The 26,734-nt window shown below is 36.3% G+C and overlaps 1 pseudogene; it reads right to left on the minus strand.

Moving 5' to 3' along the window:
- Nucleotides 1–18,540: 18,540 nt before the first annotated feature.
- On the minus strand, nt 18,541–26,051 carry LOC141417231 (uncharacterized protein C2orf78-like; annotated as a pseudogene).
- Nucleotides 26,052–26,734: the final 683 nt, after the last annotated feature.

A 26,734-nucleotide genomic window follows, 5' to 3' on the forward strand; every position in this document is an offset into this window, starting at 1 on the left:
TCTCTGCTTTTAATTCTAGTAGTGTTTAGTGAAGTTTGGTACACACACATTTAGCATATGCTGTTAACATATGTTTTAGCAATTCTTATTTCCTCATGATTATTCTCTTTATTAATATGAAGTGACCTTTTTCTCTTCTGATTAGTTTTGGTTTGAAGTTCACTTTACCAGATGCTAATATTCCAACTTCTGCCTGTTTTGGTGGTCCATTATTGGATCCACCCTTTCACAAATTTTCACCCTCCAATGTTTGCTTTTGTCAGAGTTTTGAATTTCTTATAGGGAATAAATAATAATTATAGGTAATAATTATATTATTTTAAATATAATATAATCTTTAATTTTATCATTGGATCTTGCATTTTAGTCCAACTCATCATTCTGTGTCTTTTGATTAAACAATGGAGATCACTAACATTCAGTGTTATTGTTGAAAGTTATGTATCATTTTCTGTCATTTTGTTCTTTTTCTGATATTTACTTTCTCTATTCCTTGTTTGCTAATCTACTAGTCTAGTGGGATTTATTCTTTCTTTGTTCTGTTAATCTTCCTCTTCTCTGCGTAGGATTCCTTTAAGTATCTTCTGCAGTGTCAATTTGGTAGTTATGAACGCCTTTAGTTTTTCGTTATCCTTGAATGTTTATTTCTCCTTCAGTTATAAAGGATCATTTTGTTGGATATGCTAACCCAGGACTATTGCTGTTTTCTTTCAGTACTTGACATATATCATTCCACTCCCTCCTTATGTTTAAAGCTTGTGTTGAGAAATCTGCTATTTTTTTCAGATGGGTTTGTCTTTATAGGTACATTATTGCTTCTCATTTGCAGCCTTCAATATTTTTATTTGAATGTTTAGTGATTTAATTATAACATGTGTGGGTGTATTTCTTTTCTGATCTTGCTTGCTTGGTGTTCTAAAAGCCTCCTTTACCTGGATGACCCTGTCTTTCATTAGATTGGGGAAATTTTCTGTTGTGATATTAATGAATAAGTTATCTGTGCCATGATTTGTATCCCTTCTTCTATACCAATAATCCATAGATTTTTTCTTTTTTTGGTGTCATGGTGGCCTTACATGTTCTAATCATATTTTCTTTAATTTTTCATTGAATTTGACTGATTGATCTAATTCCTCCATGTTATTTTCAATTGCTGACACTCTATCTCTATTTTCAGAATGACCCATTCTATTAGACAGATATTTTAGATTTTTCATTTCCAAGATTTCAATTTGCTTTTTCTATATCTTTTGGATTCCTTCTTCCTATCCTGCATTGTCTACTTTATTTCATTCATCTGTTTGAATTCTTTTTGAATTCAGTTAGTTGTTTATATCTTCTGCACTCATTCAGCTCTTAAACATCCCTCTTTAATATCATTGGTCATTCTTGTCATTGCTTTTTGAATTCATTGTTTGAAATTTCTTTCACATCGTTATTATTATTTAAGTATTGTGGAACTGTTGGCTTCAAAGGAAACATACTGACTGTGTTTTCATGAAATGTGTGTTTCTACACTGAGATTTATACATCTGGGGCCAAGTTTTGGGTTGAAAGTATTCAGTCTTCTGTATTGTTTTATTTAAGAATTCTCAAAGATTATTTAACATTGGGTAGCATTGTGGTCTTTTGTTACTAAACCGGCAATGTGTGGTTCAGTAGACAGACATTCATGTCAATGCTTAAGACCCTGATTGAAGTCATGTACTGCACTCAGCAAGAGAATAGTTAGCTGTAATACCTGCCACAGGTGACAAACTACAACTTTGGGTTTATGGCAAACCCCAATGAAGTGCATTCACCACTTCTGATCCAGTGTATTTAGAGGAATATAGGAGCAAAACTGAATCGTCCTGACCTAAGGATAACAAAGGTGGTGATAGGGAAGAAATAAGTGGGTTAACTCATGAATAATACAAGTATATGGTTTTATGAGGCTGGAGTGTGTTGGTGGGTTAGCTTTCCAGTAGGCTATAATGAGAAAGCTACATTCTATAAATTTTGTTGTCTTGCATTTTTATATTTGTTCAGTTTAAAATGTTTTCTAGTTTCTATCACTATTTAAATATGATTTAAGTTGATTTCTAGTTTTATTGATTTTGATCAGGAAACATAATCTGTGTGCTTACATGATTTTGACTTAATCCCTCTTATTAAGATTTATTGTATGTTGGTAGATTGTGTTCTATTTTGGTAAGAGGAATATTGTTGTTCAAGTCCAATATACACTTGATGATTTTCTGCTTATATGTCCTATCACTTATTGAATAAGGGATAGTGAAATCTTAGATTATACTTTGATTTTTTAAACTTTTTACAGTTCTCTCATTTTATGTCTCATGTTTTGAAACTGTTACTGAATAGATAAACATTTAGGAATGTGCATCTTCTTGATTAATTGATCCGTTTATAGTCACAAAATGGCCTTTTTTATTGTTGGCAGTAGTCTTTGCTGTGATATCAGCTTTGGTGTTAATGCAGCTATTCTAGCTCAGTTTTCTTTCTTGATGTGATAATGTTTCCCTTTTTTTAAAACTAATCTCTGTCTTTAAATAAAATATATTTATTCTAGACAGTATATAGTTACATCCTATTTTTATGCAGTTGGCCTCCAGCCTTTCAACTGAAATTTTTAGATAGTTTTTTTCACATGCTTTTAAAAACTTTTTTTTTCAGGTTTTTAAAATAACCTTTATTAAGTTAACATGTGCATTACAGGAAACAAACACATGAAGCAAAGAACAAAATCATCCATAGCCACAAGCAGTACAGTTGGACTGTCCTAAATCCTGTGTACACATAACGATCCATTTTAGGTAACTGAGATCGTATGGTCTGTGTCATGCTTTTACACACATTGTGAATACTCACCAACTCTATCCCAAAACTACATGAATATTTTGATAGCCAAGAATACACTACACCAACTCAATCTGTTATGAAAAAATTATAATCCTGCCTTCCTTGGGGACAAAAATTTCACTGAAGACAGAAATGGCAACAGGCCTCTCTCTAGACAGAATTATTGGCAGTTACAATACTGCATTCCCTTAATGCTCCATTTACAATGAGACATAAAGCAAGAGTACACTAAGCATAGTTTCTGAGAGTTCATTATCATATCTACACTATTAAAATATTAGCAAGCAGGCATGTTCCCACTGAATTAATGTATCTCTGTAGTACAGCCAGAAGATACATACACATCAGTGGCTCTCATAAAACTGTAAATCTGAGCACACCTGCACATAACTCTCCCTATAGGCTTCCTTCGGCCCCTCTACTACCAGCCTAATGAACAAGTACTACTCACAATGCCAGAGGCGTGACAATTTCACGTCCAAGATGCATCTTTTCTGTTGATTATAACCTATTTACAAGTTGGCTAATTCACTAGCTCTACTTTTTACCATACACTGTTACCTCAGGATTTCTATAAAGCTTAGATGTTGCACAACAATGACCTTTGTACATAATAAACACAAGTACTTTACCAAAAATGCACGTATGGGGTTTTGGTTATAATTAAGATCCATCTTCTAGATGTGGAGATTATTAGCAAAGAGACCTCCCTCACCTGTCCAGTGACTAACTTCAAGAAGACACTGGCTCTAAGAGGTGGGTTAATAAGTCACTCTTCCTAAAACAAAAGGACATTTATGTAGGGATTATTCCCTACTTCTAACATACTTTGGCATTAGAACTTATCCTTTAATACCCATCAGTACTAACTGAAATGCATATGGAACAATGGCTAGACAACCTGAACCAACCTAACAGGCACAAAGCATACTCTCTGCATACTCCCTTCCCCCACCCCACCCCTGCCACCTCCCAGTGAACAGTCAGCATACTCTCCAAGACATCAAGTTTAACAATTCCATTCCCAAAATGCAGCCATTCCTATGAAGTCACAAAAAATATTTCAGTGGCACTAAGCCCTCTATTTTTACATTATGCACTTCTAAATGTCTAAAAAGACTAGGCGTTTCCCCAAGGGAAAAAGAAATTTATTTACCTCATAGCCGTGGAAGCTAGAAATCCAAAGAGCATTCAAGGGACTCCTGGCTATGTCACATCGTGGAAGGAACATGTGCAATAGGAAGATATCACATGGTGAGACTGGTGAGAGAGTCTCAAGGGTTGGAGTTACCCTTTTTTAAAAATTTGTTTTGTTTCTCATCAGTTAACCAAAAAGTACCTCATTTTGCAAGACATGTGCAAGTGCTGTGTCAGAGCAAGGTCCCCAGGGAACTCCAACAACTCTCCACATCTTAAGGATGCATGCCCTCTCTTTCACACCAGTTTGAGAACCAAACCTCTAACAGGTGAACTTTTGGAATACACAATCAAACTATATGCAAAACACAGCACATAATTACATGAATTCTGCATTTTTAGCTTCTGTCAAAAATAGATAAAATAGTTCATCCTAAGCACTAGAGATTTTTTGAGCAAATAAAACAGGTAAAGATTTTGAGATATCATATTTTGTGTGTTTTCTAATGTGAAAAGCTGTAATACTTCTTTTGTGATTTCAGGCAAACTATTTTTGGAGGTATTTGAGGTTGAACTCAGGCTCTGATACTTGCCAGACATCTACTCTATCTCTTGAGCCATGCCTCTAGCCCATCCATGCAAACTATTTTACTTTGAAATAGTGGTAAAGTCCAATTGATTGGCATAAGTCATGGTTTGCTCTTTGACTAATCACTGTTCAAACCTCAGTTTACCTCAATTAGAAAATAGGAGTCATAATTCACTTGATTTTTGATGTATAATGACCTTGAACAATGTCAGAATTAGGATGGGTGACCTCCCCCACTTTGGTAAAATTCTCTGTGTATTTTCCCTCCTCAAAAACTTGACTATTGTTATTTTTCTAATTACTAGAAGCCTTTACAGTAACACAAACTACTGATTAATGTATTTGCTATGTTGTATGTATCATATATGTAAAGGTATACAAAATATGTGAGATGAGCTTTTCCTGTGATAGTAAATATATGGAAGAAATGAACTGTGAGCAGCAAGGTGGCTAACACTCCACAGTGTTTTAAGTGGATCATGCAAACACTGAGCTCATCACAATGGCAACTGGAAGATGGCTATGAAATACTAAAGTTAGGTAGTATGACACCTTCATGCTTGTTTACGTTTTCTAGACTTTCAATGACTCCACAGACTGTTAAGTGTTGATGGTTTATATTTTGCTAAATTATAGTATTTTATAATAGATTTGTATGTGTTTATGGTAACAAATGATAAAAATAGACCTATTTACATTTATCTTATTCGTTCATGATATACCTTTTACTGAAGGTTTTGATATTTCCAGGCAACATGGTTCATCTGCAAGTTGTTTTTTCTTTGATGGCACTGGGGATTAAACTCTGAGCCTCACAATTGCTAGGTCAGTGCCCTGCCACTTCAGCTACTCTGCAGCCATTTTTTTTATGCTGCTCTTTTGAGATAGTTTATTGGGAACTACTTGCTAAAGTTGGCTTTGAATTGTGATCCTACTATTCTCTGCCTCCTGAGTAGCTAGGAATGTAAGTGTGAGCCACCAGCACCTGGAAAGTTTTTTTTAAGTTGTCTTGATTATCCAAAAGTTCAAAGTTCAAGTGTATTTAGTTTTGTCTGTTAATCATGCAGTTTGATTTCTTTTGAATTGCTTCTGCACAAGTTCAATCTGGTTTTTAAAAATAGTTTGATTTCTCAACTTCTATTTTTGAATTTTGTTTTGGGATATGGTTCAGCTATTAATAAAGCTTGATAATTTTTGGTCTTGTTGTTATGATTTGTTAGGTGTATCAGAGCAGTGGTCAGCCTAGGACTCATTGCCCACTGCTGAGGCAAGTATGTTCTGATTACTCTGTCCACTGTAATGTGAATTATGAGCTTTTCCATGTTAGCTAAGGAATGGACAGTCTTTCTGGCAGTGTGTGAACACCAGGCACAGTGTCTATACACTTTTCAAGTGTTTCTCCCTCAGAATCAAGTATTTTTCTGGGATACATGTTTTCATTACTCTTCCAAATATTCTCTGCAGATCTTCAGGGTTCTCTCTCTGTATCACTCTATGTTCTCCAGGATTCTGTGCTATGATCTCCTTGTTTCAGCACACTCTCAATTTCATCACATCAGCTCTGGGCATCCAGTAGGCTCTACTTCAGTTCTGTCTTCTGTGTCATGGCCTGAAATTTGCTTCACAGCAGGGAGCTGTGCCATGGGAAAGGTGACTTCATTTTTTCCTGTCTTACATACAATAGTTTTACTTGTTCATCAATTGAAAGACAAGTAGCTTTTTCCCAACTTTTGTCTACCGTGAATAATGATGGTCTGGACATTGGTGTACAGATATTTGTTTGAATCTCTGCTAAAGAACAATCAAAAAAGATTTTAAACTGTTCTCATAGAGTAAAATGACACATTAGGCTTCCATACCCAGTCCCTTTGGAGCCCTTTTGTCTTTCTCTTTTTTTAGGTCATTTCTGCTTCCATTTACCTTCTTGTGTAAGCCATTCTATATGTGTTTGTTGTATTACTTTTTTCCAAAATGACAGTGACTCACATTTAGTAACAGCTTCTGCAATTTACTGACATGCACTCCAAATTCAGTGTTCCAAAGTGACATTTGTTATTTTGTTCCCAACCAACAATTTTGGCATGAGGCCATGTGTTTTTATCTACTCTTGGCCTCAGCTTCATAACTCAAAGCTATGGAGTAGAATCATTTAAGACTAGTTCATTCACATGCCTGGCTGGTAAAGTTGTTTTTGACTGCTAAGTGGTGGTAGCAGGAGCCTCTACCTAAGATTCACTGTGGGCCTTGAGCTTCTTTATAATATGGTAGCCTGATTCAAAGGGTGGCTTTCTTAGAGAAAGTCATGTAGGATTTATTTCATATTCCCTAACCTGGCCTTAGAGGTCACAAAGAAGGTCCATGATATTCTGTTCACTAGAAATCAGTTACAAAGGCCAGCTCATATTCTATAGTGGAAATGCTCCAGGAGAAATATCAAGGAATGCATGAACACATTTTAAAAGAACCCCACTAAATAGCCATTGGTCCTAAAGGAAAGTAGTTCTTCCCAAAGCAGTACCTCTGAAATTCACCAAACTTTTCTTTTTTCCCCATTTTTATAAGCATATATTAGTTGATCTCAGGGGTTTCAAGTGATTTTTTTCCATTTTTTGCATACAATGTAAGTTGTAGAAATTCATCCCATCTATCATTTCCACTCATCCCCACCCCCATTTCTTAAAACAGTTTTAGTAGATTTAATCATTTTATTTTTCTTTGGAGGTACTGGGGTTTGAACTCAGGGTCTACACTTGAGCCACTGCACCAGTCCTTTTCTGTGATGGTTGTTTTTGAGATAGGTTCTCTCAAACAATATTCCAGTTTTGGCTTTGAACTGTGATCATCCTAACCTCTGCCTCCTGAGTAGCTAGGATTACAGGTATGAATCACTGTTGCCCAGATCATCATTTGTATTTTTATACATGTGTAGAAAGTACTTTCACTATGTTTACCTTGACTACAACTTTTCCTTTCACACATTTCTTTTATTTTTAAAGGGTAGATTCTGCCTCTTAAAATATTAGAGACAGCATGCAATATTTGTTTTTCTCAGTCTGGTTTATTTCCTCTAACCTGATGACCTATAGTTTCCAAACATTTTCCTATAAAGTACACAATTTGTTTACTGGTTGAATAATATGCCATTGTGTAAATAAACCACGTTTACTTTATCCATTCATTGGATCATGGGAACCTAGGATTATTCCACAGTTTGCTTATTGTGAATACTGATGCCTTAAGCATTAGTGTACAGGTATCTCCATTGCATATTGACCTGCCTTCTTTTGGATATAGGCCTTGAAGTGTAAAGCAGATCATTTGTTATTGCCTTCTTTATTTTCTTAAGTAACATTCATACAGTTTTCCATCATGGCTAGACTAATTTACATTCCCACCAAGAATGTAAAAAGTGTCCCCTTTTTCCCACATCTTCACCAGCATTTGCTGAGTGTTTTGTAATCATAGCCTTTCTGTCTGGAGTGAGCTGGAATCTCAGTGATGCTTTGTTTTATAGTTAACAATATTATCAGTTTCTTTATAGTTATAGATATTCTTTATGCATTTGTTAGTCATTTATAGTTGTTCTTTTGAAAATTAATTAATTCATTTGACTCTTACTAATTGAATTACTCATTCTTTTGGTGTTTAGTTTTTGAGCTCTGTATATATTATGGCTTTTTTATATTTTATCTAATGAGTCACTGGCAAAGATTTTCTTCCATTCTGTAGGTTTTGCTTTGATTCTTGTTGTTGGTTGCCCTTGCTGTGCAGAGCTGGTTAGTCTGATGTGATATCATCTTTAAATTCTTGACTTATTTTCTGAGCAATTGATCATTTTACTTATAAGAGAATTACATATGCTTAAATATTCAAGGGATTTCTCTGGTTTTTTTCTAGTAGTTTCAAAGTTTCAGCTCATATATTAGGATTGTTGATCCATTGAGTATTTATTTTTATACTAGGTGAGTGAAAATTAGCTTCAGTCTTCTACATGTGGAAATCAATTTTTCCCAACATTTGTGTAAGTATTTCATTCCTTTGTCAAAATGACACAAACAAAACCAACTATAAGAACAAAAGTACTGAGCTGGTATAACTACATTAGCACCAAAGTAGATTTTATAGTAAAAACCACTATTAGCAACAAAAAGTTCACTTTGCAATTATAAAAAGATCAATTAATCAAGAAAATGTACAATCCTGATTTTTATATACCCAGTAACAGCATCAAAATCCAAGACAATAACTGATAGAAGTTCAAATAGTAGAAAAATCACAAATATAATCTGAGATTTCACTACCCCTTACTCAGCAAGTAATAGAATATGTAGGTAAAGAATCAACAAGATTATATTAGACTTGAACAACACCATTCCTTTTACCAAAATAGAGCACAATCTACCACCATATGGTAAATCTTAATAAGAAGGATTAAGTCAAACTCATGTAATCATGCAGAGTATGTTTCCATATCAAAAAGCAATCAAACTAGAATAATCAATTTTTAAAAAATTTCTGGCATATACATAAATATTTGGAAGCAAATCAATTCATATGTAAACAGCCCTAGGTCAAGAAATCAAATGAGAAAGTAAAAAGCATTTTAAACTAAACAAAAATAAAAAATACAATACAGCATAATTTGAGAGGTAATATGAGGTCACTTATTTGTGGTCTTTGTGCTCTTTTTATTAGTATGAAATGACCTTCTTTGTCTCTTCTGATGAATTTAGATTTGAAGTCTATATTATCAGATGCAAGAGCAGTTACTCTTGCCTGACTTTGGAGGCCTTTAGCTTGGTAAATCTTTCCCTACCCTTTCATCCTAATCCAATGTTTGCTTCTCTCTGTAAGGTGAATTTCTTGTAAACAACAAATCATTAGGTCTTTCTTTTTAACTCAATTTGTCAATTGATGTCTTTTGATGAAGGAGTTGAGGCCATTAACACTCATTGTTAATATTGAGGGGGATATGATGATCCCTTTCATTTAGTCATTTTTGATGTGTAAGAGTTTGTGTGTGGAATAAATTCTGTGCTATTCTCTTGAGATGTAGTAAATCCCATCCTTTCATGATTATGTTTATTTTCATTTTCAATGTGTAGGTTTCCTTTGAGAATCTTCTGGAGTGCTGGTTTAGCACTCATCTGTTGTTTTAGCTTCTGTTTATCATGAAAGGTTTTATTCTTCTTTCAATTTCCAATGATAGCTTTGCTGGGTAGGGTATCCGAGGATTGAAATAGTTTTTTTTAAGTGCTTGAAATACCTCCCTCTATGCCCTTCTTGATTTTAAGGTTTCTGTAAAAAATCTGTTAATTTCCTGGGTTTATCTCTATATGTTATTTCATTTTTTTCTCTTCCAGCCTCCAATATTTTTACTTATTCTTTCTGCTAAGTATTATAACGGTAATGTGCTATGGTTCTATTTTGTTCATGTCTGTTTGTTGTCCTAGAGAATTCCTACACCTGAATTGGGTTCTCTTCCTTGAGTTTTGGTAAGTTTTCTGTTATTATTTTGTTGATGTATTTCCTGTGCCTTTAGCTTATACCTCTCCTCCTCCTGTAATGCCCATGCTTCAGGTTTGGGCTTTTGATGGAGTTGCACAGTTCTTGCATATTCTTTTTGCATCTCTGTTCTGTATTCTTCTTATTCCTTTAATATCTATTTTGTCTCTGAGCACTGAAATTTTCTTTTCCACTTGTTTCACTTTGCTGGAGTAGTTTGCAACAGTATTTTTTATTTGACCTAAGGAGCTTTCTGGTTTACTCTTTTTCTTTGAAATTTTCTATGTCTTTGTTAATCTCTTCTTTCATATCTTTTACTGTCTTCATTTCTTTTCTTTTTACTTTCCTAGGTTTTGTTTAGGTGTTTGTTGAAATCCTCTTTGAGTTCACTAAGTTGTTTCTTATCTTCTTATTTATTGAAAATACATGTTCTCTTCAGATTTATTGAGTAGTTTTCATTTGTCCTTTTTAAGCTCCTTAAAAATGCTTATCATTCTTCTGACCTCAGCAATGGAGGATTCATGCCCTTCACAATTCACCAAATCCTCTATTGTCAGACTGTTAAGGTTTCAGGGTTATGTTCCCCAACTTCTTTTTTTCCATACATTTTTACTTTAAGATTTGCTCTTGTGTTGTTGATCAGTTATTTCAGCTTTTAATCCTCTCTTTTCTCCTAGATGACTGAGTTTCTATGCTCTGTCTAGCTTACTTGTTAGCTGGGCTATTGTAACATTTGTGTTCCCTGACCTGGATTTTTTTTTTTTAACTATTCATTTATTCACATGTGCATACATTGTTTAGGGTCAATTCTCCCGCCTGGTTCTCTCCCTCACACTCTCACCCCACTGGAGTTTTACTGAGCAATAAGAAATTCATGGATTCAATTGTGAATCAGTAATTTACATAATATGCAAATTCCTTGGCAGTATTGCCTAAAAACAGTAGAAATTGAAACATAACAGTTATTTATATAGAGATTAATACTAAAGTAATAAAATTGATGGGTATAGAAGAGGAAACATGGGGGATGGGCTGAGGGGCAGAAAAGATGTATGGTGTGTAGGGTAGAAAAGATGTATGGTGTGAATAGTTTAGTCATTCTGGAGGAGAGTGCTCTTGTTAGGGATTGCAGGAGGATAGGAAGGATGGGGAGCAATGTGTAAAGTTGTCATAAAAAATTATTTGGTGAGTGGTTAATGTAGAAGGGATGGAACAATGGGGAGAAAGGGGGATGATAAAGAGGTAAAGGAGGAAAAAAGCACAAAACAAAAAAGTGGTGAAAGAGAGAAGAAAGTGGGACAAGAGAGGAATAAGCAAATTACAATTTTAGCAAATGGAAATAAAGGATAAGTTAAACAACTTAAAAATATATTTATTGTCCAAATTTCTTTATTGTTGTGTTGTGGTGTGGTATTCCTCTGAGATTAGTGAGTGCATGGGACGCTTTCTTCTGATTTTTAATACAGGTGCTATCCCTTTAGATAGGGGCCTGCTCTGGGTCCTTGCCCCACCTTAGGGTTAATATGATGTGTTGTGTCACAATTGATGGTGCACCTCTCCATGAGACATGTTGGGGTATAAGTGGGTACTTTGAAGTGGTCCCAAGAAGAGATTGTGTGTGATCACAAGCCAGTCCCTCCCTCCCAATGGTGAAGCCTAAGAGCTGGAGCTAGCTGTTTGATTGAATACTTTTCTCTAAGAAGGGTGGTTGTTTAAGCTTGCTCACAGTTTCTCCAAAATGGTCCAATTAATTATTCTTTTCCCAGTATGTGCAGGCTGAGTCACCTCTACCCACACAAGATGGATCAGACCAGCACTTTATAAAGATGGTCCCAGGCTATAATGCCCCTTCCACACCAGGCAGATTTGGAGATTTCTCTCCCTTAATTAGGCATACAATTTTGTCCTGGAGGGATTCAATCAGTACTCTCAAGCAACATTGAACTATGTGGTTTCCTCCAGAGCAGATTGGTTGGAATCCTCACCTCAGGGGGTTATATTACTGTGGGCCAGTGGCCTGGGTCACAGACAGGTGGCAGTCAGAGGTTCTGTGTCCCTGAATTCTGGTAAGTCTAGGAAAACCCAACCACTTTCAGAACTGGTTCTCCAGTTCTCTACATTGAGTTTTTGCTTGTTGGACAATGACAGAAGAAGAGCAGAAAAAAAAAAAGAAAAACAAAAAACAGAAACACACATACATGGAGAAACAGTTCTCTGGTGCTCAGTGTGTCAGTAAGTAGTATTAGCACCTGGTTCTGGGTTTGTTTCATGCTATTAAAAGGTAGTTTAAAGTTAGTCATTGTCCTTTAGTTTGCTAATGTATAGGTGGAGAATCCAGATTCTCTATCCCTTGCTACCATGAACCTAAAGTATTCCTTCAAACTTGTGAGAGCTCAGAGTTTTGGAGTCTATCAGCCATACATCTTGGTGCCCCTTGCTTTGTTATTTGAAATAGGGTGTGGCATTTATGTCTTGACTTGTCTGGACTATGATTCTCCTCCTTATGCTTCCTACATAGCTGGGATGATAGATGTATAATACCACACCCAACTTTTTATTGGTTGAGATGGAGTTTCTTTCTTTCTTCTTCTTCTTTTTTTTTTTGGTGTACTGGGGTTTGAATTCAGGGCTTTATACTTGCAAAGCAGGCACTCTTCTGCTTGAGCCACACCTTCAGTTCAAGATGGGGTTCTCTTGAACTTTATGCCTATGCTGGCCTAGAATCACATCCTCCCAATCTCCACCTTCCAAAAAGCTAAGATTATATGCATGAACCACCGCCACTGGTTTCAAGTTTTGTTGAAATAAATATTGCCTCACTGTCTCCAAATTATTTACATGGATAGACTAAGCAATTATGGTGATAGCTGAGGTGAACAATGAAAAGCTGACCAGTGTGTTCTCAAGACCAAGACTCTCTACAAGGTAATTGGAGGAAGAAGCAGAAAACATCATTGAAATCACCTTCATTAAATGAGCATATATTTGTTGTGAGAATAGCATGGTCATAAATCTGAGCTCTGCCAACCAATGGGTCTATAACAATGACAGAGGAAAAACTCAGTTTGTATTGTTTAAAGGCTTTTTAGATAAGGGCTTAGAGAAAAAAGAAGGAAAATTGTGGTTAAAAGAGGAACAAGATTCTCAGGGGAATGCTAGGGTGAGCTCCATATAGTCTGACACTTGAAGAGCCTAGCTTGAATACTGCTAGAGAAAAGGATGCTCTGAGAGCAGAAATGGAAGGTCTTTATTATTAAAATGTTTTATGAGGACCCATTAAGATTATTAAATGACAGAATTTGAAATGTTTATACTCAGGAAGTAAAACTTGTGGGATGAAATTGTCCAAATATAGGAAAATGAAGCAAATGCACTGGAGTCAATTTAGTTAGAGTGTTAATAACACACACAAATTATGTTGCTTTTCATTTAGAGTTGGAATTATCTGATGAAATTCTTTTTTTAAAGGTTGCAGTAAAAGCAATAAGAATCTGGAGCTCTACTTATAGTTTATTTAAAGGCTGATATCTGTCACCAGGAATAAATGACTAGCTATGAAATTAAGTTAGTACAAATTCTTGAAAGATCTTGAACATGTGTATATTGTTAAATTAAAGATTCAGCTGTGCATGGTGATATATGTCTTCATTCCGGCACATGAGAGGCTGAGGTGGGAAGACTGTGAGATCATGGTCAGCTTTGTCTGCACAGAGACACCTTGTCTCAAAATTAAAAAAAATCCTAAATGAGAAATAAGTTTTTTAATACATGAGGAATAAGTTTTATGTTATACATATTTTCTTCTTTTGTTATTTACTTAATAGCTGAGAGTAACATAGTTCATTTCCTAATAATTCAAAGACTTTGTTTTTGATAAGAGTACATTTTCAACTTGCAAGTGTAAAAAAGAGTTAAATGACATAAGCAACTTTACTGTTTAGTTGAATGGCAGACTCTGGTTGATGGATTTTTATCACTTTATATTTGGTTTACATATTTATTTTAAAACATACTGTCATATGACCAGACACTGAAACTATAAATAATGGAGGAAAACTTTCATGCCATTTCATTTCTACTCTTGGAAGAAAGATTATTCAGCCATTCAACAAGTAAATATTAATTTCCTATTATGTAAAAAAATTGCTATTATGTACCAGACACTATTGAAACTAATGCAAACTTACAAGTGAACAAAGAAGAGACCAAAATGTCCCTGTCTTCTCTAAGAAAAGAGAGAATAGAAGAAGAAGGAAGGGGAGGAGGAAATGAAAGGGAAGGAGAAGAAAGGAGGGAAGGATGAATTGAAAGATGGAGAAAGAAAGAAGGAAACAGAACTCTGGGCCCTCAAGGATCTTACATTTTACTGATGGGAGAGCTAGTGGTAGATTATTAACAAATTACATGCTAAAGAAGTCAGTTATGTGGTGTATCAGAAGGTTGGAAGTTCTACAGAAGAAATAGGCTCTGGTGAAGGGAATCAGACTCAGGAAAGGGAGAACAGAGAGGTGATGGAAATTTCAAAATATGTGGCCAAATAAAGTCTGTGAAAATAATAGATTTGAAATAAGACTTGAAGAAGGTAAAAAGAGCACTCAGGCAGGGAACAGCAAGTGGGCTCAGTAGTACTAGAGTGGAGTGACAGAAAGGGAGCATAAGAATAGATCATGAGTGTAGCAGTCAGTGAACCTGTGCAGCCTGTTTTTACCCCATTTTAGTAAAATAAAATAGAGTATGTTGAACAGTGACAACTTATTAGGTCAATTCTGAATAATCTCATTTTGAACATTGGTTAGATCAACCTCACCATTTCTTCCTGTGACCTGAAATCTGCTCCACCTAAGGCAATTAGAAGTGGTTTCATTATTCTCTTTTGTAGATGTATATGAAGCCTATCAATCATATTTTCTCACGTTAATCTACTCTGTTTACCTTCCCCCAATATGTCCCTCCCAAATTTTACCTATTTTACAGTCCTATCTTTCATTTTAATTCCAAAGTCAATATTAAAAGCGGTTTCTTAATGTATACTCACTGTGAGTATACTTTATGTTGTCACTTCAACCCCTTCCCAATCTGATTTCATAAATAATGCTTTACTGCAACACAGTCATAGCCATTTTACATATTTTCCATGACTACTCCCATGCTATGACTGCAGAGTGGAGTAATTGAGATAGACACAACCTGGCCCACAAGACTGACATAGTTTTTGTCTAGCTCTTTGCAGAAAATGTTTGCAGAGCATTGATATAAGATAGGGCCTTTTAGGCCAATGTAAGGATTGTGGCCTTGAATATTAAAGAAATGAGAAGCCATGGGAAGGTGTGAGCAGAATACTGACAGGATATGACTTATACTTTGAAATGATCATGATGGCTGCTGTATTGAGAAATTTCAAGGGTAAGTGTGGGAGCAAGGATATCAGTTTAGATTCTAATTCTGAAGGTGCACTGAGGCACCTCCCCCACAAAAATGCACAGTTGCACTAGGGTGTACTAGCATGTTGCAAATAATGATAAAATACTTGACATCTGTTAGAAATTTGTGAGCTTTTGCTAGTAGGGTGTTCATAGTTTCAATATTAGGTCAGCGCACATTCTTTTAAGTGATGCCATCCATATCTTTGTGCAGCTGGGCTTTCATCAGTAAGCACAATGAACTGGATCAACTCTCTACAAATTGATGTGGACTAGCAAATGAATTTTTCAGTGCCCAACTTGATTCCAAGGCTTCAGTGTCCAATGGATACACATAGCCATTAGCAACTAATAATGGTTATTTAAAAGTGAATGAGAATTGTTTCCTTTAAATTTACATTTATTGCTTATAAATGGCTATTTAGTTGCAGCAGGATTATCTTAGTTTCCTGTGGCTGCTCTAACAAATCACCACATACTTTGTGACTTATGGGCTACAGGTATGGCTCAAGTGGTAGAGTACTTGTGAAGGATTGCTGAGGCAGTCCAGATCATCTATAGTATTGAAAATGTGCAGACAGAAGTCCTTTTTAGAACACGGCTCTGCACGGTGGAGATACTGCTAGGAGAAGCAAGAGATACATAGCAAAAATCTCCTGATGGGAAAAAGAAAAGTTCTGAAAATAACCCACTGTGTTTGTAAATACCTAAAATAAAAACAAAAGGAAAAAAGAGAACTTTTGTGAAGTTCAAATATTGATTCTCCAGTTAGGTGTGGTGGTACACACTTGTAATCCCAGTACTTCAGAGGCTGAGAGAGGAGGATCAGGAACTTGAAGCCACCTTGAAACCAGAGTGAGTCCCTGTCTCAAAAACCAAAACAATTCAAAAAACAAAAACAAAATTAAAGAACGAATACCAACTACACAATGCAAAAAAGCCAGTAAAATTCTGAAAAGAGCAACACAAGGACACTTAGTAATTTAGCATACTATAAGATGCCATTTCAAATCATGAAATTATTCAATAAATTGTAATACATTTTTGGGTGTAAATTAATTTCTCCGGAAGAATGTACTCAAGGGAAAATTAGGTGTCCTCAAGGGAACTGGATCAAGGGTTGTTGAAAAGTTTAGGGAAATGGGTGAATTTTTATCAATTGGCTGTTTATACCTTTTTAATAGTTCCATCAGGTGAATCTATTGCCTTTGAAATCTAATTGCCAGAGTTGAAAGCCCAAATGACACATTGTTATCTCTTAATCTTTTGTAAATTCTTGATATTACATATAACTTTATGTGTGAATTTGGTAAGTGATGTAGGGGAAACAAACCAGTCTCCAGTAACTGATAAGTGAATATACATATGTGCAATATGCAGTAATGAAAAGGAATGGAGGATTCTCATATTTTGCACTTGCACAAACTTTGAAAACTCTGTTAGTGAAAAAGGCCAGATAGAAAAAGTCACATTTTTGTATTTCATTTATATGAAATGTCCAGAAAAGTCAAATACAGATGCTACTTGTTGTCTGGGGTCAGATAAAGGAGGAAATTTGGATGAATGACACAGCACAGAGAAGTTTCTTCTGGGGATAATGAAAATATTACAGATTAGATAGGGGTGATGTTTGCACAATCTTTGGAAAGTCCTAAGACACCACTGAATTGAACTCTTCAAAATGCTGAATTTAATGTTGGGTGAATTATGTATCAAGAAATAACTTTTTAAAAGTAAGCTACTAGTTTTACCACAGTGATACCATATGCCCCATATCACTGACCCACTGCCTTCCAATCCTGTAGTCCTGCACTGTCCCCCACCCATTCCCTTTCCCATTGTGTCTTCAAGCACCTCTGTGTAGTTGCTGTGCTGTCCACCTAGGAGGTGACACACTGTTCATACCACATTGTTGTCCCCCAGGTGGGCATGACTCCAATGCCCATTTTTGTCATGCTCTTCAGTTGATGGCAATTGTTGGAGAAGGTGACATGCACCAGGGTCAGTGGATGAAGTCCCCCAACCTTGCACTTTTTTGTCCTTGCATGACTTTCAGATGCTGCGTTCTGAAAGCCAGTTTGAATGCCTATGGTCACTTGCAAACACCGAGGACTCCAGAAATCAGGACACAAATTGAGGCCTTGCTCCTGTTTAGGCATAGAGATCCCAGCCCATTGCTGAACATCTCTATAAAGTGGAACACATATTGGCCTTGTGTGTTTGAAGGTTAATTGAAGTGGTGGATTTTGCTGCCCTGGTGCATGAGTGGTGAGAGAATTGTGATTTATATTTCAGACCATTTTCTGGGTAGGCCAAGTTGCAGAAGTTCACTTCACTAGACCCCAAGTTATCAGCTGCCCCCAGGATGACTGAGCCATTGCCACTACTATGGTAAATTCTCCCATATATTGTATCCACAATTCCCAGCTTTAACAATAGATAACCCAAACAGGTCGGCATTGTGTCCTGAATTTCTAAAATGCTTATCTTGTGGGTCATGAGGCATGAACCATTCTCAATAAAAGATTTTTTTAAGTTAACATTTTTTCTGGTCAACAGCTTGTCTCCAAATTATTATTTTAACACAAACTTCAGACTTTGTCATTCTTATCAACATTTATAATCTCTTCTCTTTTGATCTTCTACTCATAGGTCATATTCCTCCCTCATTACTCACTACTTATCCTTCCCCTCCCTGTTCTCCCATCCAACTTTCAGTTCCTTTGGTCTAATGTAGACTTTGATCCCCACCTCTACCAAAGAAAATGACAGAAAGCAGCATCTCAAAGCTCCGAAGTCCTCTTTATTGTTCATCTACTAGTCTATTATTTCTTTATTTAAGTGTTTAAAATACACCTGAATAAATTTTAATTTAGTTTTTATCTGCAGTATTTTATATATTTATATATCTATAACTATACTTATCTTTAATATAATTACATAAATATATTTATCTAAACCTATATATATATATGTAGATGTAAAACCATTTGTTATCTAAAATGGTACCAGCAATCTTAGCTGCTCTTACATTACATAGCCATAGGACAGAAAAATTTCCAGTTCTTTTTCCCTCTCAATGAAAAATTGCAATTTTCCCAAAAAAGGGTATTTGGCAGCATGCTCACACTCTTGCTGAACCTTTCTTTTCATGGCCTCACATTTTGGCCGCTGCTGTTTTGTGATGGGGGTTGACATTACTGGCTCAGGAACATTGGGTTTCCTCCATGGAATTGGTTGCAGGCTGAAATCTTGGAGTAGAAATTGGGTTTGAGGCTTAGGTGGTCACTGGAACTTGATCACAACAGTGGAAGCAGGTTCCCACTGGAAAGAAGTGCAAGATGACATTTTGTTGGGTGCAGGTCTAGCAGTAGCAGACTGAGACACACTAGACTGGAGAGGCTTGGTCAAACCCAGTAAAATTGAGTTGGTTGAAAATGGCTGAACTGGTTTTGCAGGACCAATCAAAGATGTGTTGGCACTAGCTGGTTGAGATGCATTGACTGCCTTAGATTGGGCTGTGTTAGAATGAGGACGGACAGGGTAAGGTGCAGTGGACCTATGTGAAGCAAGAGACTGAGGCCTACAAGAAACAGGGTGACATTGAGGCTTGTCCAGGCTTTTAAAAGGTAAAGGTACCAACTTAACCTTTCCAGGTGGGGGAAGCTCATACTGGGATGGAGATGGACATTCATTGTCAGCACTGCTATTTTTCTTCTGGGCTTTGACTTGAATTTTTTTCAGCCCTTTTCCCTCATGTGTGGTATCTAGCTGTGATGTGATAGGTTGAGAATACTGGGAGCCTTTGGTGTTGCTTGAATTTCCCATGGCCCGACAGGAAGATAGCCCAATGTTCTTATCATTTTTCCTCCCCAATGTGTGAAAAACCTGTACTGATTCCAGCAGGTGCATGCCCAGGGAACTTTGAGGCTTATTAAAGGTCTGTTGGCTAAACTCAAATTGATTTTTGTTGCACTTTGCCTTGGGAATGGTTGTCTTCTCTGACTTCCTTTTGTTCCCTGTCTGCTTACTCTCTTCAGTTTTATTGGAGATGATTTCGCTGATCATTTTGTTCTTTTCCTGTTCATTGCCTTTAGCTTTGATGGCCTTGTTGGCTGTGGCTTTTGGAGGTTTGATGTGAAAATGCTTGATTTTGTTGACAGGAGATCTGCCACTGGATGCAACACTGTACACAACCACTTCTCCCTCCAGCAGGCACTGTGGGTTCTGGTGCTGAATTTTGGCTTTTGGAACTTCATTGATAGGTTCAGTGATTCCATCCTTCTTTCTGATTTGGTCAGTGATATCTTTTATGACACTTGACTTTTCCATTACCTTGTTGTCCCTTGTATCATTGGCTTTGATGGCTGTGGGAACTTTGGATTGGTCAAGATCTGTCAATGAGTTGAAAATGGACAGAAGGTGAATATCTGCCACCAATATAGCAATGTCTGCAACACCATTGCTAGACCCAATCCCATTTTCTAATGCCCCATGGTCGTCAAGACTTAGGGTATTATTTCAGAAATTGACATTTTCAGAACCAGACTTCCCCTCTTAAACCAAAGGGTTAGTGTGGGCCAGAAGTTAATGAATGTCAGGAATTTCTAAAGGAGTACATGACGAGTGTGATTTTTGATTGCGATGGAGTAGGCTTCCAGAGGCTTTGAAAGCTTGGTTTTAATTTCAACCAAATTCTCTTTGTCTACTTGTTTGGCATATGGGGTTGGAGACAAGGCCAAGATATTCATAGAACTTTGGACTGGAGCTATTAATGAAATGTCTCCATGTTCACTTGGTTGTTTACTCTCAAGTACTGAGCATTTATACTACCTCAGGACTTGAGGAATTCTGGAGTTTGTGGAAGACAAAATGGCTGACTTGGGGCTTGCAATCCTAGGAAGTTTCCTTCCCCATGGAAATTTCCATCACTAAAAAGTACTCAAGGAAGAAGTCAGTCCCTGGTAAGTAGGATCTCCTGCATACACACTAATACAGCAATCAAGCTCCTGCCAACGGTGAGGAAAGCATTTTTTATTGATGCTTCTTAAGACCATAGATAGGACCCTGTGTTAGGTGATAGCTGGTGACTGCTTGAGTTGCTATTGCTTGTCTATTGATGTCATTTTCCTTTATATTTCACAGGAGTGTTGTAAGTAAATAATAAGTGAAAGTGATTTTTAAAAAGATGAAATGTTTTGTGCTTGGGGTGTGGCTTAGTAGTAGATAACTTCCTCACCCTGCACTGGTTTTAATCACAAGCAATTAAATCAAGTTTTATAAAGACTAGCATTCTCATAGATGGTGCATTCAATTTTTTCTTCTTTCCTTGTGAATAGGATAACATAGATAAGCACTGAAAACAGATAAAGTGGAGTTCTTCCTCATCATATATATAAAGAAGGAAATGATCTGTGTGCACAGAGATCCTTTGAACAGGATCAGTTAAAACAAGGAAATTAAAGAAAATCAAACTGAGTATGAATTTGAAGGTTTTGAAGTGTTTTCCAAAGAAACCAAAGCAATAGATCAGGGAAGAGAATTACAGTGTAAGGGGTTTACCTGGTCAGTGAGGATACATTCAATGTTCTTCTGAGGGACTCTTAAATGAATCATGGATGGACATTACAGTTTTCTTCATTTCCACATTTATTTATTTATTTATTTATTTATTTATTTAATTTTTGGTGTTTTTGGGGTTTGAACCTGAGGCCTAACCTCATGAGGCATGTGCTTTACCACTGCTGCCATGGCTTCATCACTCCAGCTTATACAGAATGAGAAACTGCAGAGTGCTGAGTGAGAATAGTGGTTGAAATCTACCCTATCTGTGGAATAACCATCACCTATCTGCAGATACGACTCTCCTTTTGAATAGTAATTATTCTTTCCCCTTTTTTGCCCTTTTAGTCACCTTGTAAACTCCTTGTTGTGATGTGTTGAGCAGTCCCAGAGTGGAAGGTTCCAGAGGTGGAAACTGGTGTTAGGACGTTTGGAGTCTGAACCTCCTTTAGGACCATCACCATTTCTGGTTGAGAGACAGGGGCCCTACTCCCTCCATTTGGAACAGTGCCATAGGATTGCAAGCAGGAGCCAAATTCTAGAGATATCTTAGGCCCCAATGTGTTTTCATTATAGTAGTAGCCCTGGCTTCTTTCCTGGTAGTAAAATAACAGGATATGTCCTTGATTTGGAACATGAAATGGTGTCCCTTGAACAAAGTTAGCAGGCAATGATGGATACATGGGCACCACTATGTTGGTAGTTGAAGTAGAGATCTGGGTCTGGCCAGTAACTTCAGATGGCATGGTTATGCTAGAATGTTGATAAAGGTAGGCACTACCCACGAGTGACTGGAAAGAGGTGTCAGAGCCTGATGATACTAGCCATGCTGGAGTGACATCTGGACCAGAATATCTGGAGAAGTTGCAGAGTCTTCTTGTTAGGGATGCAAAATTGCTCACTGCAGGAAGAGAGATCTGCAAAGAATTTTCAATGCCAAGTAAAGGTGAATTTTGGAAAATTTCTGTAGGAAGAAAGAGGATGATGAAAACTGATGAGATTGACAAACTCACTTTCTTTGCTTAGCAGTATTATCTTAAGGTAATTATAAACCTGAAGCTTCTAATACCAATACTTACTGAGATACCAAATATCAAACAGTGTAGGATGGCTGTAACTGTTGAAACAGTTTGGTCCTCTTCTGATGAACTGCCTTTTCTTCATTTTGGGCACAGAAGACGCAAAGTGACCTAGTTTCTAAATTGTTCCCTGGGCTTAAAGCAGCCTTCTCTTTACCCTTTTTCCTCAAGCTTGCACTAGTAAGATTTCATACTATCTCCTAGAATTGTAGCATTTTAGAACTAAGACATCCTTAGAATATTTGTGATATTACCATTTTTGAAGTGAAGAAACCGAGGACCTGAGAGTTCAGACTTATGCTTTCAGTTTCTCCCATCAAGATCTACCTCGTGCTGGGAGCTAGTAGCACAGGCCTGTAATACTAGCTACACTGGTGTCAGAGATCAGGATGACTATGGTTTGAAGCCAGCCCAGGCAAATAGTTCACAAGACTCTTTCTCCAAAATATCCAATACAAAAAAAGAGTGACAGAGTGGCTCACTTGGTAGAGTGCCTGAATAGCAAGCATAAGGTTCTGCTTTCAAACCCAGTAGCACAACAAAACATCTCCTTGGTATCTGTGTCAGGTTATAGAATCTTACTCTCTTACCAGGATATTGTCCTCTGTAAAAAGACCAAAAACCAGGAGAAATAGAACTTTTAATAATTGCTTTTTGTTTTCTTATTCATTACAAACTAGTATTACTAGTGAGGCCATGACTCAAGCCTGTAATTCTAGCTTCATGGGTGGATGAGATCTGGAGTATTGTGATTTGTGACCAGAATAAGCAAAAAAAAGTTCACCAGACCCCATCTCAACCAACTGTGTATTATGGCACATGCCTCTAAGCTGATCTGTGGTGGGATGCATCAAATAGAAGCATCATAGTCCTGTGCAGTACAGGCACAAAGTGAGACATATTTCAAAAATAATTAGAGCTAAAATGGCTGGCAGTGTTGCTTAAATGGTGGAGCACAGGCCTACCAGTCATGAAGCCCTGCCCTAGTACAGTCAAGAATGAAATAAATGAAGAAGGAAGTAAGGAAGTGGAAACAATGAAAACAAGGAAGGAAGGAAACAGTATGCAATTGCCAATTTTACCTTCACTGTCTCATTCTCTTTGTGCAAGTCACATGTCATCTCATAGAGTTCACTTACAAGACAGAGCAGGTGGTAAATGTAAAGCATCATTGTTTCACCTCTTAAAGTCTGACTTCTTATCCTAAGTCAGAATGACTACCTGAGAGTTAGTGTGTCAAAAAAATGCCTTTTGGGAAAAAATCTGTTTAAACTTTGTCAGCCATAAGTTATTTGTGAATTATATTGAATAATTATCAATAATTCATGTATTATTATTGAAGACTATCATACAATAATAATAGTGATAACTAATCCAAGAATAAAAGTGACATTTATACATGATTTGTATGGAGGAATACATAGTAAGCTATGTAAAGACAAACAAGAAATAATTTAAAAGAATAAATAAATATTAATGAAAATTAGTAGCATCAAAGCATAATAAATTTACTAAAAAATGAAGTTATCACCCAAATAATACTATGAAAATGTATGTTATCTACTTTAGTTTAGTGAATATGATTAGGTTAAAAAACACCCACAATAGAGAATGGTTTTGGATTAAAACAATTTTTTTGAGGCAGTGTTTCAATAAGTCATCCAGGCTGGCCTTAAATTTACAGTCTTCCCACCTCAGTCTCTGAGTGGCTGGGATTACATGCACCAACCACCCCATCTAGATTTATTTTGAATGAATTTCTAACCAGTACACATACATTGAAATCTATATAACTAAAAAGGGTGTAATGGGCAGATAAATGTAGCAAATGTAAACATTTAGGGAGCCATACTTTATGTAGACCAACATTTCCATAAATAATGGTATGAATCTGGGTGAATCTATAGCCACAGAACTCAGAAATGCTGAGGTGGAAAGATTGCTTGAGCCCAAGTGTTTCAGGTCAGATTGAGCCACATAGAAAGCCATCATCCCCCAACCAAAAACAAAACAACACAATACAAAACAAAATAAAATGGTATGAAGTGGAGAGTAAGGAAATAAATGTAAAGGAATTCCATTAGGGTGCTCATACATATTTTTCTGCATATTATTCACCATGTAGTAGATATTAATACTACTAGACAGATAGTTCAATTAATATAGCCACATAAAAATCAGAAAAACAACACTTAAAAAGTATTATGAAAGTTTCTATATTTATCCTCAAAAGCTAGCTAATAATTTTCTTTAACTTACCACAATATGTCACCCCTAATGTATGAAAAAATTACCACTAAAATTCAACTGAAACATTGAAAAAATAATGGTGGGGTTTCATGAAATATGAACTGAGGGGCTTATAATTGCTAAGCATGCACTCTATCCTTGAGCTACACCTCCAGCCCAAAATAATTTTTTTAAAATAGAAAGACTTAACAACACTGTTTTAGATAAATGTAGAATTACAGTTGTGGAGACTGACTTTCTATTCTTAGAAAGTTTTTTTCTTTTGATGATTGTATCTCAAAACTGTTAGTCACATTAGTAACTCTGTTTTAGGAAGAAAATTATTAGGCTGGAAGCAAAGCTCTACTGATGGTGTGCTTGCTTAGCAAATGTTAGACCTTTAATTCAAACCCCAGAAGTGCCAAAAAAGGAAAAATATTATAGAAAAGATGAAAAGTAGCTTTAACTTAAAACTTACTTCTGATACAAGTTAGGATGCATGATTTTTTTTAAAATCCATGTATTTAAAAATCATAATGAAATATGACACTGAAGATTGTTACACCAGCCTTCTCTATAGCCCCATTTCTTAGTGTGTTTATTGGAAGAATCATTGCTGAAAAGTCCATATTCAAAGCTGTGAAGTGTCATCTGTGTCCAGAGTCAGTGGAAAAAATGAGATCAATTGTGACTTTTCTGATAAACTGCTTTTATGGGTGATACTCTGTTCTCTCCTTATTTACTTTTCTAGTACATCAATACAAGCATTTGCTGAAACTGACTTCAGTTTTTCCTTTGCTCAGAGTGGATTTCACTCTATAAATTTTGTGTGTTAATTTAAAAATTGTTCTCTTCAACATTCTATCCCAGACCATCTCTTTTTCCTTGAGAATGTCTCCCTACTCTATATCCCCTTCATTGTTAGGTTTTTTTCCTTCCTTCATTCTTATATTTTCTTCACTCCCAGCAGCTACTCTCAGCCTATGGGTAATAAAAACTATCCCAAACTTTCTTCCTCTAGAAAATGTTCCCTTCTGATAACTCAGTCTTCTCCCTCTTCTCTTCTTATTTCTCTTTTCACCTAGTTTAAACAGAAATTTCCAAAACCCATGAACATTTTTGATTAGTGTTATTTGAAATACTAAAGTGGAATTATTAGTGGAGGGAGACTGTTTTAGATGAAACATCTTGGCATATGGTACTAAAGTTTTAATACCATCTAGGGTTTTCTCTGTTTCTGTTCAAACTAACACTCTCAATAATTCTGATTTCACTATTCACATGCACTTTAGACTCAGCATTAGAGGAGGGAAAGGAACAGAACATGAGCCATACATCATCCTCATGTAGCAGAAGAAAAACATTTTCTGGGTGAGTACACAATCTGTCCAAAGTTACATACCCAGTAAAAGTCAAAGCCAAAATTGAAATTATGTTCCCAGGTATGTCGCTCAATACTTTACCCCCTATTATTCTAAGCTGTTTTGATTCTACTACTAAATTTAGGGTCAGTGAGGAAATCTAATTTTTTCATTAGTTTTAAAAAGGCTGTTTTTAAAAAAAATTTCTTTCCTTACCTGACATGGTCAGAAAAATGTTAACATCAGTTGCAGATTCAAGAGATGAGGAGATGATACTTGTCTGTGTAGCTGAAGCTGAACAGTGCATGTGTCAAGTCCAAAGGACACTTGTAACTGATCACTGGTCACTGGTCACTTGCAGTGAATCAAATTTGTTTACAGACAACTCCATGGAAACCCCAAGATTCTACCAGGTGGCAGGATGCTTGATGGGAGAATGATGTCATATGGTAGGCAGTTTAAAGTTATGAAGTAGCCAATAGCAATATCCGATTCCCAACCACAAAATAGGATTGGTTGGAGCTAATAACAGTACAGCTATAACAGCACCCTAAGACTGAACTCTGAGGAGGTGAAATCCTAAAAGACGGACATGACAGTTTATCTTTCCTCTTTTAGGGAGAACATCTCGGGGATTCTTATAAAGTTCATTAATAAAGCTATTCATAATCTTTAAATTTTACATTCTAACAGATGTTATGATTATATACTGCATATATAGTTAATATCCTTGGGGAAGAAGAAAATACACATTGAAGTTTAGCACTTATAGTTGTTCTGAACCCATTTCAATTGATGTGACTAGTGAACTTATAGGGGAAGGTAATGATTAAAGAGCTCTTCTTGTACCTTGGTTTATGAGTAAGATGAAGTTCATTGAGTGCTCCTTGTTAAAATGATGAGAACCAAGGTTCTTCTCTTTAGTTTCTTCTTTCTTGGCCTGTCCTGGCCCAGGCCAATTTGGACTAGCATCTCCCTTCTTCTCTCCTT

The sequence above is a fragment of the Castor canadensis genome, chromosome 15 (assembly GCF_047511655.1).
Source record: "Castor canadensis chromosome 15, mCasCan1.hap1v2, whole genome shotgun sequence".
NCBI lineage: Eukaryota > Metazoa > Chordata > Mammalia > Rodentia > Castoridae > Castor > Castor canadensis.